Consider the following 6,151-nt stretch of genomic DNA (forward strand, 5'->3'; position numbering starts at 1 on the left):
TGTGTACATGGGCAAAGCCAATGGGTGCGCAATGCCGAGATTGTGCACGATGCTGACTTTGTGCAATTCTTTGATTTTTTTTTAAATAAAAATAGATCGATGTGTACATGGGCAAAACCTATGTGCTGCGCAATGCCGAGGTAGTGCGCGATGGCGAGTTTTTGTGTAATTCTCTGATTTTTTTTAAGTGAAAATAGATGGATGTGCACATGGATACCGAGTTTCCAAATTTGTTGTATTTATTTTCTTATACTCTTTCATTTTGAGAAATTAGATTTTTTTTATTTATTAATGCGTAGAGTTCTAGTATGCCTACAGAGAATATGACGGGATTTAGGAATTTTAGAAATGATATGAAAGCTGTGTAATGATGTTCATATGCAATAAAAAATATTCTTCTTTTTTATTAATGTAAAGTTTAAAATTTTTAGAAAATAATGAACATTGTCTAATTATTGGTATGCAAGGAATTATGTCGTTACGTAACAATAAGGTAGTTTTTAAAAATGATAAAATTGAAATGTTCCACAATATGTGTTTAAATTTACAAAATCTTTTTTTTTTTTTTATTTGTATAAATGCTAAAGCTTAAAAATCTTTGAAAATATTGAAGCAGTATGAAATACAAGTATTAGAGACTACGACGTTGCTTATCGTTTTAATAACTGATAAAATTCGCTCACTGTATCATGGTAATTTTAGACATAAACAATTTATTATACCTAATTTCAGTAACGCCTAAGCTTAAATGTTATAAATGTAAATTTAAAGTAAAGCATTTGGTATTAATTTACAATAATAAACAATTAATTATTGTTATTTTTAAGAGAAAATAGAAAGTGCGCGTAGTGTAAATGCGAGAATACATTGTGAAGTCATTATCAAAAATATAAAAATAAAAATAATGAAAATAAAAAAATAATAAAAAGGCTAGTAAATAGCAAGTTTTAATTTAACTTACCTATATACATATTTGAATTTCTGAGTTGTACTAGCATTTGCTAAACTAGTTGAGTTTAGAAGTTTACAGCTAACTGTAAAAATAGACTCTAATACAATATAAAGTTAAGTGTAAAGCTGCTACCTGTGAGAGCTATTGTAAAAGCCTATGCTGTAAATTTTAAAAGTGAAAAATGTAAAATGCTTGCTTTGTGTGCAAAAATGTTGCTAACGTTGAGTCATTATGATAAAGTACAAAAAGTAAAAAATGTGAACTGCTACTGTTTATGAAAATAGATGTTGCAAACTACTAAAAATGTTTTTAAAAATTCGTTTGAATAAATTTTTTTAGTAAAAATAAAAATTCGAGTAAATAATTTAATTTAATTTAATTTGAATTAGAAAATTACGAATTGATACAGAGAATTTGTAAGAATTTTTTCGTACTGGACTGCATTATTTAAAACTGAAGTTACAAGTTCAATGAAAACTTTAACTAAATACTGGCCAAACGTAAGGAAATTAGAAAAATTAGATAAAAATCTTCACTCAATTCGGGCTATAACTGAGACTTTTGAAAAGAGTTAGCACTTCATTAGTAAAAGGAAAGAATCCAGTATTGTTAAAATATACATTTTTACAAAATTATATTTATAAGTAATCCCTCAACTCTTCAAAATCCTCCATTGCCTGTTAAGGTTTAAGGTAATATTATCATACCATAAAGAGTTAAAAAATTAAAAAGAAAAGTTAATGCCTGCATTTTAATATAGAATTTAATAAAATGTTTTGGAACCTGGTTATTAACTTAAACATTAATTAGTTTTAATATTTCTTCCTTTAAATCCTCTATTTCAGTACATATATTTTTAATTCTAATTATTTAGCTATGAAAAAGTATTACTTATTACTTTTTTAGAGATATTATAGTTCCAATTAATTAGTTTAATAGTTTCAAACTGGAATGTCCTCCTTTTATAATATAGTTTAATTTTGTTGTGTTTAATTATGAGGAGGTCCAGGTATTCAATATAATTTTGATTCGTATTAGTTCTATTAAGCGTTAAACTTTCTGGGTAAATTTTGAATTGTTCAAAAGCAGAATTATTATTGAAAGTTAAAATACCATGAATGTATCTGAATGTATTTGCAAATAACATTAATTCATTCTTATTCAAACTAAGTTGGAATTTATATTCATTAGCAAAAAGAAATAGGTTACATATTTGTGTAGAATTGTTCGCTCCTATTGGAATTCCTTTCACCTGCTGAAAGATTTTATTATTGAATTTAATGTAGCTATTAAATAATGCACATTGCAGGTAAGTTTTCCATCTTTCAATTCAGAGGATGCCAAGCATGTCAGGAAAAAGTTGTGGGAGTTGCGTTAAACTAGTATAAATTTCGTTCAATGGTATAGAAGTATAAAGGTTTTCAAAATCATAGCAGTTAATGTTCTTGATTTCTAAACTGAGACCGCAGTGTTATTATAAATAATCCAACAATAATTGTGCTGCTTGTTAACTAGATGATGAATTAAAATACAGATTTTTTAAGCGTAATTGCAAATATGTAATCTATATTCTTTTATAATTATTTGTACCATTTGCTATAAATCTAAATTTGGTGATATATGGAATTTTGGAAGAGCATAAAGATTTGCTAATCTATTGCAGTTAGATGGTTGTGTAATTTGCATTTTCTTATGAATTGCTTTAAGCTTTTTTGCTATGACATTTTCTTGTGTATTGGTAAGTTTGTAAGTAATGGCTTTATTCAGTTCGGTATCAACTAGTGAGACATAAAAAAATTTTCAAATAATGCTGAAATTATTACTGACACTGTCAATTTTGGTGATTATGAATTTGTGCTTCAAATCTTGTATTAGAAAATTGAGAAAATTCCATGGTAAATTGCTGCTAAATTCAATACTTTAAAGTCTTTGCTTCATTTCTTCTAAAACTTCATATTTTCAAGCCATAAAGGCAGAATTTGGAATATTTAATTTGTAACTAGTTTTAACTATGAATTCGTCAAGATTTTTTCGAAACTTCTAAAACATTGATTTTTGCCAACTTTCAGTACAGGTCGAAATTTTGTGCCTTTTTTTCATTAAATTTCTTAAAAGCAGGTTTTGAACTATTGTTAAATTGCCAGAAACGATATGTTTATGAAAATCGTCTACGAAGTCTTTATATTGAAGTTTTTTGCAGTATCAATGGGCTGTAGAAGCTAAGAGCAATTTGCTAAGAGGTTTTTGATACTTGAAAACTGGTGAAATTTGTACTTTAGTAGATGGAAATTGTTGTTGACATTTTCTGAAAATATTGTTGAACTGAATATTCTCATAGTTCGGATGCAGGAAGTTGATTGTGCAGTAATATTTATTGTACTTGATATATATTATTATGTCAAATATTAATCCATGTAACTTATTCCGTTTTTTTCTGTCATTGTTCGATGGGGAACTTACTTTTGCTGCGTTACTTTGAGTTTTTGCTTTTACTCTATTACTTTTTGACCTATTAGCCGCCGATCGGTAAAGTCGCTGAACACTGGTAACTCGATCTAGGCTCAATTTTAAGCGGACGGGCTGGCTACATGAGCATCTTTGTGGCTTTTTCCAAGGATACGAGCCAGTTTTTCTTAAGAAGTCCTCCACAAAGGCGACCCTCCCTTTCGGCAGGTAGCCTTACGTGCTGTGCCATGCAAAATAAAACAAACCTCTGTTATTATTTTGCTTTATAGCTAAACCATTCAGTTAATCCGTATGATATTCAATAGCAACCTTTCAACAAGGTACGACACAATGCAAAACGTGTTTTATTTTAATGCTTCTTAGAATACCCCATGCAAATCAATGGAGTTGCATTTTGAATGAATATGAGTAAAATCTAGTTCTCCTTCTTCGTGTTTCCTTGGATTCCTTAAAGTTCGCATTATAAAGTTCTAGTTAATTTAAGTGTCCTTCGCTATTAGAATCTTAGGGAAAAGTGTAGCGACTGTTCGCTGGTCTTCTTACAACTATAAACACAAGTCCAAGGAAGGGTTAAAATACCTTTTTATTTACTCAAAGTAATATTTGTCAGATGGCTTCTCTAGGGCTTACAGGAAAGCTTCCACTTGGGTCTTAACTTTAGAAACTAGGGAACTAAACTAATTCTAACTAAAATTTAGCGAAAACTGTACAGAAATAACTAACTGAATTTATTCTTAATTAAACCTCACCGGTGGATACTAACAGGCACGTTGCGTTACTCTATTTAATAAAAATTTAATCTGACCTATGTGCCTAATTACAAATATTTTAACATACATAATTTTATATTTACATTTAGCCATCAAGTTTCAAACTTTTCAAATCTTCTAGAAAATAAATTTTGGCAGATCTCTTTTAGCAATTTTCTTAAAATCTATATTTTTGTAGTGCAACAGCTTAGAATTTTATTAAACAAATTCATAATCAAAATCGCTGTTGTTAGTTATCGAAAAATAACCAAGATGTGATTTTTGCGTAAATGTCAGTAAACTATACAAATTGCTATTATCCATTACACTATGAATGTTTCTTTCACGCGAGAGTGTCCCTTTTTCGATTTCTATGGAACTGCCGTGTGTCGAAATACTATCAGAATCTTGTCAAGCGAGCTTCTGAATGTAAACAACGAACACCCCGTCTGGTGACCCAAGTTTCAAAGCAGTGCTTCACTTCTAGCGCGGAATGGCCCCTCCTCCCTTTCCTACCTCCATGAAGGCTACGGCCGAGCTAGTAAGATAGACTTAAAGCAACGACCTGGCCCGAAGGCACAACACGCTTTACTAAGAGTTCCGAGCACTTCTACGGAAGTGACTAAACTTTCCATTAAATACTGGTTCTACCTCGTTTATATAAAAACGAGGCACTGAAAACTCATTCTGAGTTGTAGTTGGGAAACAAGCATTTAAAGGAAAGTGTTTCAAAATTAAAAATAACTATTAGAAAATCAAAAAATCCCTAAAGCATTTCAAAACATAACTAGATATGGTAATGCTATTTTCCTTAAAACATCCTTCATGAAGTCAGCCCTTCCTTTAGACCATAGTCTAAATTGGAGTTTCTCAGTCTGTGGTCAGTTGTCTACAAGCGGTCCTCGAAGGTTGCTTTATTGCCATATAAACACAAGAAGTTTGGAAATTAAACCTAGCAACTGAATTTCAGAGTTTGGAAATTAAACCTAGCAATCGTTTATCACCTTTTCTCCCAAGACTGCCATTTTATGAAATATATTATACTATCTACACGAACTACTCTAGTCTTAGCAACAAAAGAAAGATTTAAAGCACTATGACTGTGGTGCTTGTTATCAGCATACGTTTTAACATAGACCAACTAAGCATGATTCGGCAGGCTCATCCATCTCATTAATTTGGAAGTTCCAACATAATTTTTTTTAGTTAAACAAATTCTATTATTCTAACTGTAAAAACTGTAAAATTATCTAACTGCAGAAACTGTAAAAGTATTCTAACTGTAAAAACTTTTAAAAACAAATATAAATTTTCTTGTATTAATTTAATTACTTAATTCCAGTATAAAATTATGTGGATTTTAATTAATTGTATTATAGAACGAAAAACTGAACTCGAATAAGTATGTTTAGTTAGTGGTTAAAATGTTACTGCCAAGTGTACCTTCGAAGAGAAAATTTGAGAAACAATGATCTAATCCAATTTAATTCAATTCAGTCCAATTCTGTACTGTAAAATTACTTATTCCGCTATAAACTGAAGCAAGCGCGTGACATTTTCCTCACGAACGTCACCGCAGATGCCATAGAGATAAGATTATTTTAAACAAACATATTTTTTAGGAAACCGTACAGTATGCAAATACTAATACTAGACAGAACTTCAGAGGCTTGTTTTCGAGCCCGGATAGCTCAGTCGGTAGAGCGTTAGGCTTTTAACCTAACGGTCCAGGGTTCGAGTCCCTGTTCGGGCGTTGTCTATTTTATTTGTGTACTCAATGTATTTTTATTCTCGTTGACGTCAACTGCTTCCCATATTCTTAACCTGATGACAGAATGGTTTCGAGCGAATTATCTCAACCGATTATTTTCATAAAAAATTCATAAAAGTGGGATTCCTTTCTTCCCTGTTGTATCAAATTTAAGTACTGCCTTGTATCATTAGCTAAATATTAAGTGTCTAGATTTTCCACTCTATTAGACAA

The 6,151-nt window shown here is 30.5% G+C and overlaps 1 non-coding gene across 1 annotated transcript; it reads left to right on the forward strand.

Moving 5' to 3' along the window:
* The first annotated feature begins 5,847 nt into the window (after window positions 1-5,847).
* Window positions 5,848-5,920, forward strand: TRNAK-UUU (transfer RNA lysine (anticodon UUU)). The gene has a single exon. It is a non-coding gene; the product is annotated as a tRNA-Lys (tRNA).
* Window positions 5,921-6,151: the final 231 nt, after the last annotated feature.

The sequence above is a fragment of the Stegodyphus dumicola genome, chromosome 7, assembly GCF_044657685.1.
Source record: "Stegodyphus dumicola isolate Sdum_Otavi_A_Nest chromosome 7, ASM4465768v1".
Taxonomy (NCBI): Eukaryota; Metazoa; Arthropoda; class Arachnida; order Araneae; family Eresidae; genus Stegodyphus; species Stegodyphus dumicola.